General features: G+C 44.9%; 1 protein-coding gene across 4 annotated transcripts in view; it reads left to right on the top strand.

Annotated features, from left to right (window-relative positions):
* Positions 1–621: 621 nt before the first annotated feature.
* EGFL7 (EGF like domain multiple 7) overlaps positions 622–9,344 on the top strand; it is a 33,093-nt gene continuing 24,370 nt past the window's right edge. The window contains exons 1-3 of one of the 4 annotated variants that reach the window (XM_032767475.2): positions 622–988; positions 2,262–2,479; positions 7,197–7,266. The gene's annotated coding sequence lies outside the window, so the exon portion shown is untranslated. Of the gene's footprint in view, positions 989–2,261; positions 2,480–4,227; positions 4,360–4,528; positions 4,761–7,196; positions 7,267–9,344 lie in introns of those variants that run through there. The other 3 variants (XM_032767474.2, XM_075060444.1, XM_032767476.2) reach the window with 3 other exon arrangements.

Raw genomic sequence — 9,344 nt, 5'->3', positions numbered from 1 at the left:
TCACTCATCAGCCACTTGAGAGTCTGTGTGTTTAAACGTCTCCAGTATATAAGCAGATTCAGTGTGGAGGGAGTGAAAGGGATGCTATGTTCCGGGAGGGGTTTAACACTTCTAGAAAGAGTCCTACTTGGTCTTGGCCTGAGTGCAGCCAGAACGTCCATGAGAAGCATTGGGGTGTGCTCCGGGATGGAGGGTGGGGCGGGTCTGTTCCACTTGGCTGCCCAGCTCTCCCACCCAGCGCCAATCCCAAAGCCGTGTGGCAGGGAAACCTTGTTTTTTAGGCAGCAGCTCTGGGTTTGACACAGAGCCGGAGGGGCAGCCAGGTTCATTGCTAAAAGCTAAGACGTGCCAGTGTCTCTGAAAAGCTCCCCCCATCCATCTGCCCAGTCTGGGGGGGGACTCTCAGAGTAGCTTGGGGAGCCCCAGAGAGAGGCTCTCACTGCAGCCACTTGGGGCTGTCTGCGCTCTGTCAGTCTGCAGGTCCCAGCACCATACTGTTTGGAAGTGGCCTGGAGACGCTCTTAGCCCCCCCTTGCTGTTACTGCGGTGTCACGGGGGAGCCCACGAGGGCTGCTGGGGCTGCCTTGTCCCGAGACCCTCTCCCTCTCTCGGCCCGCTGTGAGCTGTCCACTGTATTTGTTCTGCTCTCTGAGCTCGTTATCAGTGAGCAACACACACAGGAAGTCCTGTCTGGGATTGTCCATTCCAATCCTGATTTATACAGGAAGAAAAGCATAAAAAGCCTCCCTTCCACCTCTAAAGGGACCTCCTGCCTGCCTGAAGCACCAGTGACCAGCCACGATGGGGAGGCACAAGAAAGGAGCAGATGCAGCCAGCTGGGGAGGAAAGGCCTTGGCCATGCAGCAGTGGCGGCAAACAGCAGAGGAGGTGGCCGCTGGGTTGTGGAGAGTTGCTTGGAGCAGGAGAAGGTGGCCCATTTCCCATGGCCGCTGCAGTGGGATGCAGAGAGGAGGCGAGGACGTAGCAGGTACCGTATGCCAGAATGGGCGTAGTGCCCAAGGGCTGCAGAGTGCTGGGATGGGTAGAAAAGCCAGTGCATGAGGGTTAAAAGAGATGTCAGTCGGAGCCTACATTATCCCAGTAGCAACAGGCCAGTTCCTGAGGTCTCTGTCCAGTGGCTTCAGTAGGACTTTGAACATCAGAGAAAGTGAGAACAGAGAAAGTGACTAAGAACCTCAGAGTCTGGCTCAGTAAAGAACAATAAAAAATGATTCTTACAACAAAGAGGTTTTTCTGAAGCAACTATTGGCTTCTTTCGAGAAGAGCAGAGTGCGCTCACATAGGGCCAACTCTGCTCTCCAGAGGAATTCCTTTGTCTTCATTATTTCTGAGAGCAGAATCCAGCCCTTTGTGCAAATTTTTAATTTCAGTTCAGCGCCACTCAGGCTGTTTGTCTTCAAAAGAAGAGCGATGGAGGTCAAATATAAGAAGATTAATTTATGTTCTGTCCATGTACAGGTCAAAGACTGGGGTTTAAGGCTGGGAGCAAACAGACACAGTGGCAAGAACTATACAGATAGTACTCATTTGTTTCCATAGTTACTTTCTTTCACCTTCCCCCACACCCCATACTGGTACAATGATTAAGAGGGCTGCAGGTATTGTGTATGATACATGCATGTTGGTCCGTAGCTGTACAGTGCAAACATGCACCACTCTCTCCTCACTTCACCCCCATGGGACAAAGCTTATTACTAATCAGATCCAGTTGTTTTCAATTGCCAATACTAAAAAAGTCATTAGGCAAAATACAGCACTGAATGATCCCCAGGGGCTGGGAAGATCCCAGCAATCTCAAATGGGGGCAGCATATCCTGGATATTTAGTGTGCTTCTATTTGCTGAGAATTATCTGATTCTGGCAAGCAAGAAGTCAAAGATCATCTGAAGCTACAGCTGTGTAGCTAGGTGATTTGCATCTGTGAGCTGCTAAAGAGCTGTCTCATTTCACCCCAGAGGCTGCATTTCAGGGGTAGGTGATGTTATATCTCTACAGTGTGTGTATAGCCATATACTGCCCTCGATCCATGGCAGAACACAATGTGGGTGGGCGGTCGGTTTGTGGTTTGGGGACAATATTTGTCCTTAGTTTGGAGTGTACTTTGGGTGTCAGTTACTGTAATACCCAAAAGGTGCCTGGCACTGGAGATAGAGGATATACAGAAGTATAATGCTAGGGAATGCTTTCTCCTTGGGCATTATATTCTGAGTGAAAAGACGATTTTGCGTATTTCTCTGCAGGGTGCAGCCATGGTGGAGGGATGAATTCACTAAGCAAAGAATAAAAGAACAAGGAATTGTAGGTGATGAGCTGACGGGCAAGCTTTTGACACTCTCTTCATCGGCCATGGGAAGCTGACTGCATGAGTCAGCAACACAGATACAGTGGCTGGACTCAGACCCTGTCCACCATCATTAAATCTGGATCTACTGTAGATCAGAGTGGAATTAGCAGTGGGGTAAGAAAACAGTGACTGTACCCAGAGTGTGTATTTGTTTGACTTTTTAAACATTATTCCCTGTGATCCACAGTCTAATTCTGGGATCTCAATTTGCACCCCTCAGTAATAGCTGAGGCTCAACTCCGGTGGGTTCCCCCCCAGCTAATGAAGAGAAATTGAATCTCAGAAGCTTGCTCATTTTGACAGATTTATTTTGCTGCAATTTGTAAATCTACTGCCCCTCCACAGAATCTATATTATAAAGAAATCTAAGTCTCAATCAGTATACATGGGCGATGCGACAGTAAGTCAATTCGGAGCATAAGGGGGCAGGTTTAGTGTCTGCCTTAAAAATAGACACAAAAGAACAAAAAAAGAGAATGCGGGGAGAGGAGAGAACAGATGGCAGAAAAAACAAACTGGAGAAGTTAAGATGTTCCCGTATTCAATCTCTCTCTGCCCTCCTCTCCCACTACAATACCCGCCCTACAGCGGTGGGAATTCCTGTATTCCTAGCTGATCTGCTTCTTGTAAAGCTGATAAGCTAGGAAAGCTCTACTTTGGTCCATTTAGCCCATGCTTATGTGCAATCACTTTTGAACCAGAAACGGCTTTTTAGAATCAAAGGATCATAAGAGCAAAATGATCTATTTTAAAATGATTTCTGCTTGAAGCAACTATTTGTTGGCAGAGGTGTGATTTAAGGACCAATTTAATCCATGCATCCAACTCAGATCGATTTCCACAATGGATTGAGGGCAGTATATTTCCTTAGGGAGTAATTTTGCAGGGTCAATATACAGGAACAAACATGGGGGCTGATTTCTCTCCTGACTTACACCGATTTTAAATCAGTGAATTCCACTGAAGTTAATGGAGTGACTCTTGATTGATCCAGGAGCAATAGAGAGCCATGTTTTGTAAGTTTCTCTCTCTTGACTTTCATACAGTGACCATCACTGTCTCATGTAAATGTTGTGCAAATAATATGTGAGCATAAGTAATAATATATAATAAACCTGGCTAAATAATAAAAGATATTAATATTGCTCATACATATGCTTTATGGTGGAGATGATTAGACTGCAGTGAATTACTGCCATAGTATTTAATTATAAGAGGCCAGTCCTGAGATCCTCACTGAGTGTTTTTCTTTACACCAGCAAAACATTTACCTATTTGCCTGATTAATGACTGTAGACTTTGGACCAGAGGCACCCCCAGCACTGGGCGATAGGTGAGCTGACAGACTAAAGGCTATGGGCCAGGTTCTTATCTCAATTTCACTTGCTTTAAGTTGCACTGACTTCAGTGGAGCTACTCTGGATTTACACCATGTAAATGAGATCAGAGTCTGGTCCACAGCAAGTGCAGTAGAGAACAGTATGGTGGGCATTCTTTTTTTCTTGGCATATTTTGTGTAATAGGGCTTGCTCCTCTGTTTCCTTAATGTAAAAGACCCAAGCATTCCAATTGGAAAAGTTTTCCCTCAAAAAATAGAACGCTTGGTATCTTAAAAAAGAAGCACTAAAGAATCATTGTTACTTTAGCTATCTGTTCCTGGAGCTATGCTGCATGCAATCCCCCCACTGCAGTCCAGGAGAGGTCATTGTGTAGAACGACTACTGGGTCAGGCCTGATTTTGTAGCAAAATTATTGCAAACATGTTTTAAGAATTTGCTTTTCTTTCTTTCTTTCTTTCCTGCCCATTACTGCCTACCAGTTCAGGAAAGCACTTAAGCACATGTTTAAGTCCCATTGACTTTGTTGGGACTGGATGATTGGGGATGGATCATTTGATAAATTTCCCTGTTCTGTTCATTTCCTCTGAAGCATCTGGCAATGGCCACTGTCGGAAGACGGGATACCGGACTGCATGGGCCATTGGTCTAACTCCAGTATGGCAGTTCTTATTCTCTTATGTACGTGCCTTCCTGAATAGGGATAGTTTCCTGAATCGAGGCTTTGGTGCTGAGTCTACTATAGTCATTCATATCCATTTTTCTTATATGCTGGGTACGATTTTCTTTCAGAGTCACAACTCCCTTGTGGACCTAGAGCCAAAGCCTGTACTCCTCCCTCAGGGCCCTACTGCATAATCTGCTGCACACCCAAAACTCTGATATCACTGGGAACCAGGTGTGCAAGGAATCCAGGATCACATCTTTATCCTACACTCAGCCTTCAGTGCCTAGGATCTCCTGTCTGCTTTACTTAAAACCACTGACATCACCAGAGCTGTGCGCCTACCATGTCTGCAGCATATGCTATAAGAATCTGCTCTACAGGTGACATGAGGGTGAGGACGTGAGAGAAGAATTTTACCCTTAAAATTTAACCTGGCTTTTAATTTAGAACTGATCCTGTAAAGCATTTTGGAGTGTGTAATAATCTACATTTTCGTCTGTGGGGAAAGCAGCGCTGCTGTTACAAGACTCTGCATTGGCAGATAGATTTCAACTTTTTTACAAATAAGAAGCGATTATGCAGGAACGTTTCTTTCTTGGTCTTGAGACAAACAATAATATTAGACGTAGTAGGAGTCTATTTTTAATGCCTAGCAGGGTGCACTGTGGGTGAATCATCCAGAATATCAGTTTAGGGATGGTATCAAATCCAGACAGACTTAAACTGAAGAACTAAAACACCTGAACATTCTTTTCAGCAATCCAATAGCACTAGCATTAACAGAGCAATAGGACAGATCTCCAGTGGCGTAAATTACCACAGCGTCATTGAAATTAGGGGAGAGATCTCAGTTTACACCAGTTGAGGATTTTTGCCCAGATACTCAGTGGTATTTAAATAACTTTGAAGATCTGGGCGTTGGCCCAGTGAAGTGAATATTACAGTCCCAGGCACTGAATGCTTCCTTACACACGGGATCAAATAGACTTTTATCAGTTTATCCTCAGTCCTTACCTAGGTGACACTGATGTCAGTGAGAGTTTGCCTGAATAAAGATTTGTTCTAGAAAAAGGAGCCAAAATTCAAACATTTTAGCAACTAAAATAATTGCAAAATTATAAATTGCTGCAATGCATGTCAGAAATAATTGAGCAATAACAGAGAGCTTGAATAATGGTGTATTTATTCCTATCTAGCATGTTGTTATTAGAGGTGAAGCTAAGAGCTGTGTGCCGTGAATGCAGTTAGGTGTGAATTAATCCACCCACATTCACACATTGGTATCTGAGTATGATTTTACACTTCCGTTACATAACTAAGGAATGATCCTGCAAAACTGAGCATCTGCCACTCATTCACTTGAGGTTGAGGGTGCATGGAACCTTACAGGATTGGGCCCCAAATTTTCCAGTCAAATGTTTCACCTTAAATGCACATGCGGTTTGGTAAAGGGTGGTGTAATGGAGTGGGTGCAGCACAGGCCACGACACCAGCAATTCCTGAATTCTATGCCTAGCTCTGACACTAACTCTGTGGTCTTTGGTGAGTCACATAACTGCTCTGCCTCCATTTCCCCATCAGTAGAGTGGGGATAATATCGCTGACCTCCCTCCAAGGGATGAAATGAGGATTCATTGTGCAATGTTGATAGAACATTATACGCACTAGGAATGCAAAGAGAACTGAACTACTTGTCCGTGGAATTGTGTTTCTGTATTTGTTGGCAGATTTAGAACACGTGGCTGAAAGTGCTGCAGCTGGTATATCATAGTGTTTAGGGATGGGCACTGAGTATGGTATAACATTGCTCGAGGCCGAGTATTAGGGATGGGATCACACTCGGTTTGGGGCTGGCATAGCATACTCCGAGGGGTGCAGCACTGCAAATGGCATACCACGCTGCCTGGGGAAGCGATTGTGAAATAAGCTAGGGTGTACTCTTATTCCACTCAGGAAGCCTTTTTGCTTCCAAAGTGGATTAAGCTAAACTGCCCAAAGGCAGTGCAGAATAAGAGCATCCACAGTAGATGTAGCTAATCCGGGCTATTGCTCCAGGCAGACAAGCCCTGTGGGAGGAGTGCTTGGGATGGGATAACACACGACTTGGGGCCATGTCCTGATGGTTTAAAACTGGGATTTTCAGATGAGCCTAAGGAAGGTGGATGTTCAAAGCCCATCAGAATTCACTGCGAATTAAGCAGCTAATTCAGCCTCACGCATTGCTTTGGAATGAATATTAGATACACATAACATATTGCTTGGGGGATGAGTACCAGCTCTGAGTTAGATGGTCCCACCTGGAGTCCTTTAGAAACAACATGTTCATTTTCCTGCCTATTTTATAACTGCACTTTGGAATAATCTGAAGTCACACAGGCCCTGATTTTCCATTTGTGCCAGATTTAAATCAGTGGAACTCCACTGACTTTGGTGGGGATACTCCCAATTTATATCAGTGTAAAGGATCATGCTCATGCAAACCCCCCAGTGAAAATTTGTCCTCCTGGACTTGTGTTGCACAGGAAAAAATGTACCATCCGAAGGATGGACACTGTCCTACAATAGCACCAGTCACTTCTGTCCATCCATTCCCTACCAACATATGGTTGTATTTTTGTAGTGTGGTTTCATTATAAATATTTGCTAAAAGTGTGCATTGAGATTGGGCCTGATCCTGTCCTCCTGCTGCCCCACCCAAATAGTACGGAGGGAGAGTTGCGTGCACAAGGAAGCCAAAGGCAGGCCCAGAATGATCAAGATCTGAATCAAGGAAATCATACGTCAGGAGAATGGCAGTGCATAACTGTGGTTTTATTTGTTCCAACAGTAAGAAATCATGGTGCCGTTTAAAGGAAGCATCCTCCGTTCATGACAAATGACTGATTTCAACAGATCAGGTGAGTAGCACAGCAGTGAAATGAAATCCAGCACCTTTATGGACAAGCTTTTCACTTGGCTAATAGAAACATACTCGGAAGCAGAGTTCCATAGCGGGCACGGTTCTTTTCCCCCAGGCGCTAGGGCTGCAATAATTGACTGTGCATGAAGATTATTACTGTCCCTGTGAGGCTCTTGGGAAGGGCTGTCCGTGCTTTGAGTTTATGAGATTAAATGAGTTTCAATAATTCCCCATGGGTAGATGGATCCAGATGGAGGAATAAAAAAATTCCTGTTTTGTGCTTACATAATGCAAGATGCTACACAAAGGGGAACTGCCTTTTCAATCAGAGCCAATAACCTTTTCCTTTGATGGGTTTGGTTATCATCTCTGCCTGTAGGGATCCAGACTCCTCACACGTGCTCGCTCCATCCCATCACACGCATGGCATCTCATTCTCCACTCCTCTGCTCCTTGTTATTTACACCCAGAGCAAAGGAGGGGGTAACGTGCTATCAAGACACAACGGCAGGGCGAGTGCCTCGGCTGATGGAGCTTGGGCGCTAGCTGAGGATCTGGCTCGGTGTGTTTCACGCTCACTTTGCACGGGTGTAAATGAATGCGTAGCAGTGGAGAATCAGCCCCAGTGCACCATGACCTTGCGTTGAGACTGTAGCATCAACCTTCAGCTGATGTGACTATGGACAGGGGGCAGCTGAGCTTAAATCAGCAGCTTGCACAACTCCCAAACAGTAGAAGCGCCAGCGATTTCTGAGCTGCTGTTGTCTATCTGCTAACTATTTCCCCTACATGTGCTAAAAAAACCCAAACAACCCAAGCTAGAGGGTAACAAATATTCCCATATGGCCCATACCCTGACCTTCCTTCACATGCCAGCTCCTGCTGACTTTGGGACAAGTTCTGTGCACGGCCAGGTGACAGGAGACTGCGCTAAATTGTTTTAGGAACAATAGCGCTACTTTGCTCTAATTCCTTTACGAGGGAAGATGGTGACAAAGGAAATCCCGGTTTGCACAAAGGGACTGAACCATTTTCTTTGATAGTTGACCAAGGCGTCTAACAAAGTAACATGCAAGCCAAGGGAGTCTGTGGGCAGCTGGACCATTGGGCTTGATGTGATCCTTGTAGTGAAACTGGGTTAGATGAAATGAAAATGCAACAGGGACACATTTGGGCCGTAGTATTTATGCTTTCATTTTACTCTGCTGGTGATATAATGTGTAAGGAGCCGATCCTGCGAATGGCTGAGCACCACTATCTTTGCTAAAACTGGGCCCTATGTCCCTGAGACTTGAAGCCTGGTCCTTGGAGTGTCAGAGGATTTGTTAGGTCAGATTTATATTTAAAAATTAGATCGACCTAGCTACGCCGCTTAGGGCTGTGAAAAATGTTGCGCCCTGTGCGACATAGCTAAGTTGCCCCTTTGTAGACATGGCTAAGCTGAAGGAAGAATTCTAGCATTGACTTAGTTACTGCAGCTCGTAGAGGTGGATTAACCATGGAAGTGGAAAAATCCCTCCCTACACTATGGCACTACAGAGGCACAGTTGCAACACCACGGGTGTGCTGCTGTCGTGGCTGCCCTGTAGACACACCCTTCGATGTTTTGGTAATTTGGAGAGTTCTGAAGGATATTTCACTGACTCACAGACAAGAATTCAAATTCACTGTAACTCATTGTTAGTGTACAAGATGCTCCGATAAATAATGTCATTCCTCAGTCATGCACCTGGGACATCCAGATCTTCACTGCTGCTCTTGTGTAGCTCAAAAACCACTAGAAGGAGTTTTCTAAAATTTTGCAAAGAGAAACAAATTGGCTTCTGAGCTAACCCCTTGTGTCTTGAGTTTCAGTCTACATTGAACTGAGTTATAAATGTCTGGAAAGAGAGTTTGCAAGTTAGACTGGAAAAAAAACCAACCCATTAATCACAATGACTGGGACCACTTGGAAATAAAAGGCAGAATTAACCTCCACCACACAAAACAAAACGAACAAAAACACCCCCGCCCCACTATTTCCATGAAGTAGGGGGTAAAAATTGCTCTAAAGTGCATTTAAAACAAATGTGAAAA

The sequence above is a fragment of the Chelonoidis abingdonii genome, chromosome 24 (genome assembly GCF_003597395.2).
Source record: "Chelonoidis abingdonii isolate Lonesome George chromosome 24, CheloAbing_2.0, whole genome shotgun sequence".
NCBI lineage: Eukaryota > Metazoa > Chordata > Testudines > Testudinidae > Chelonoidis > Chelonoidis abingdonii.
The sequence above is the reverse complement of the archived record's forward strand: the minus strand, read 5'-3'. Positions and strand labels throughout refer to the sequence as shown.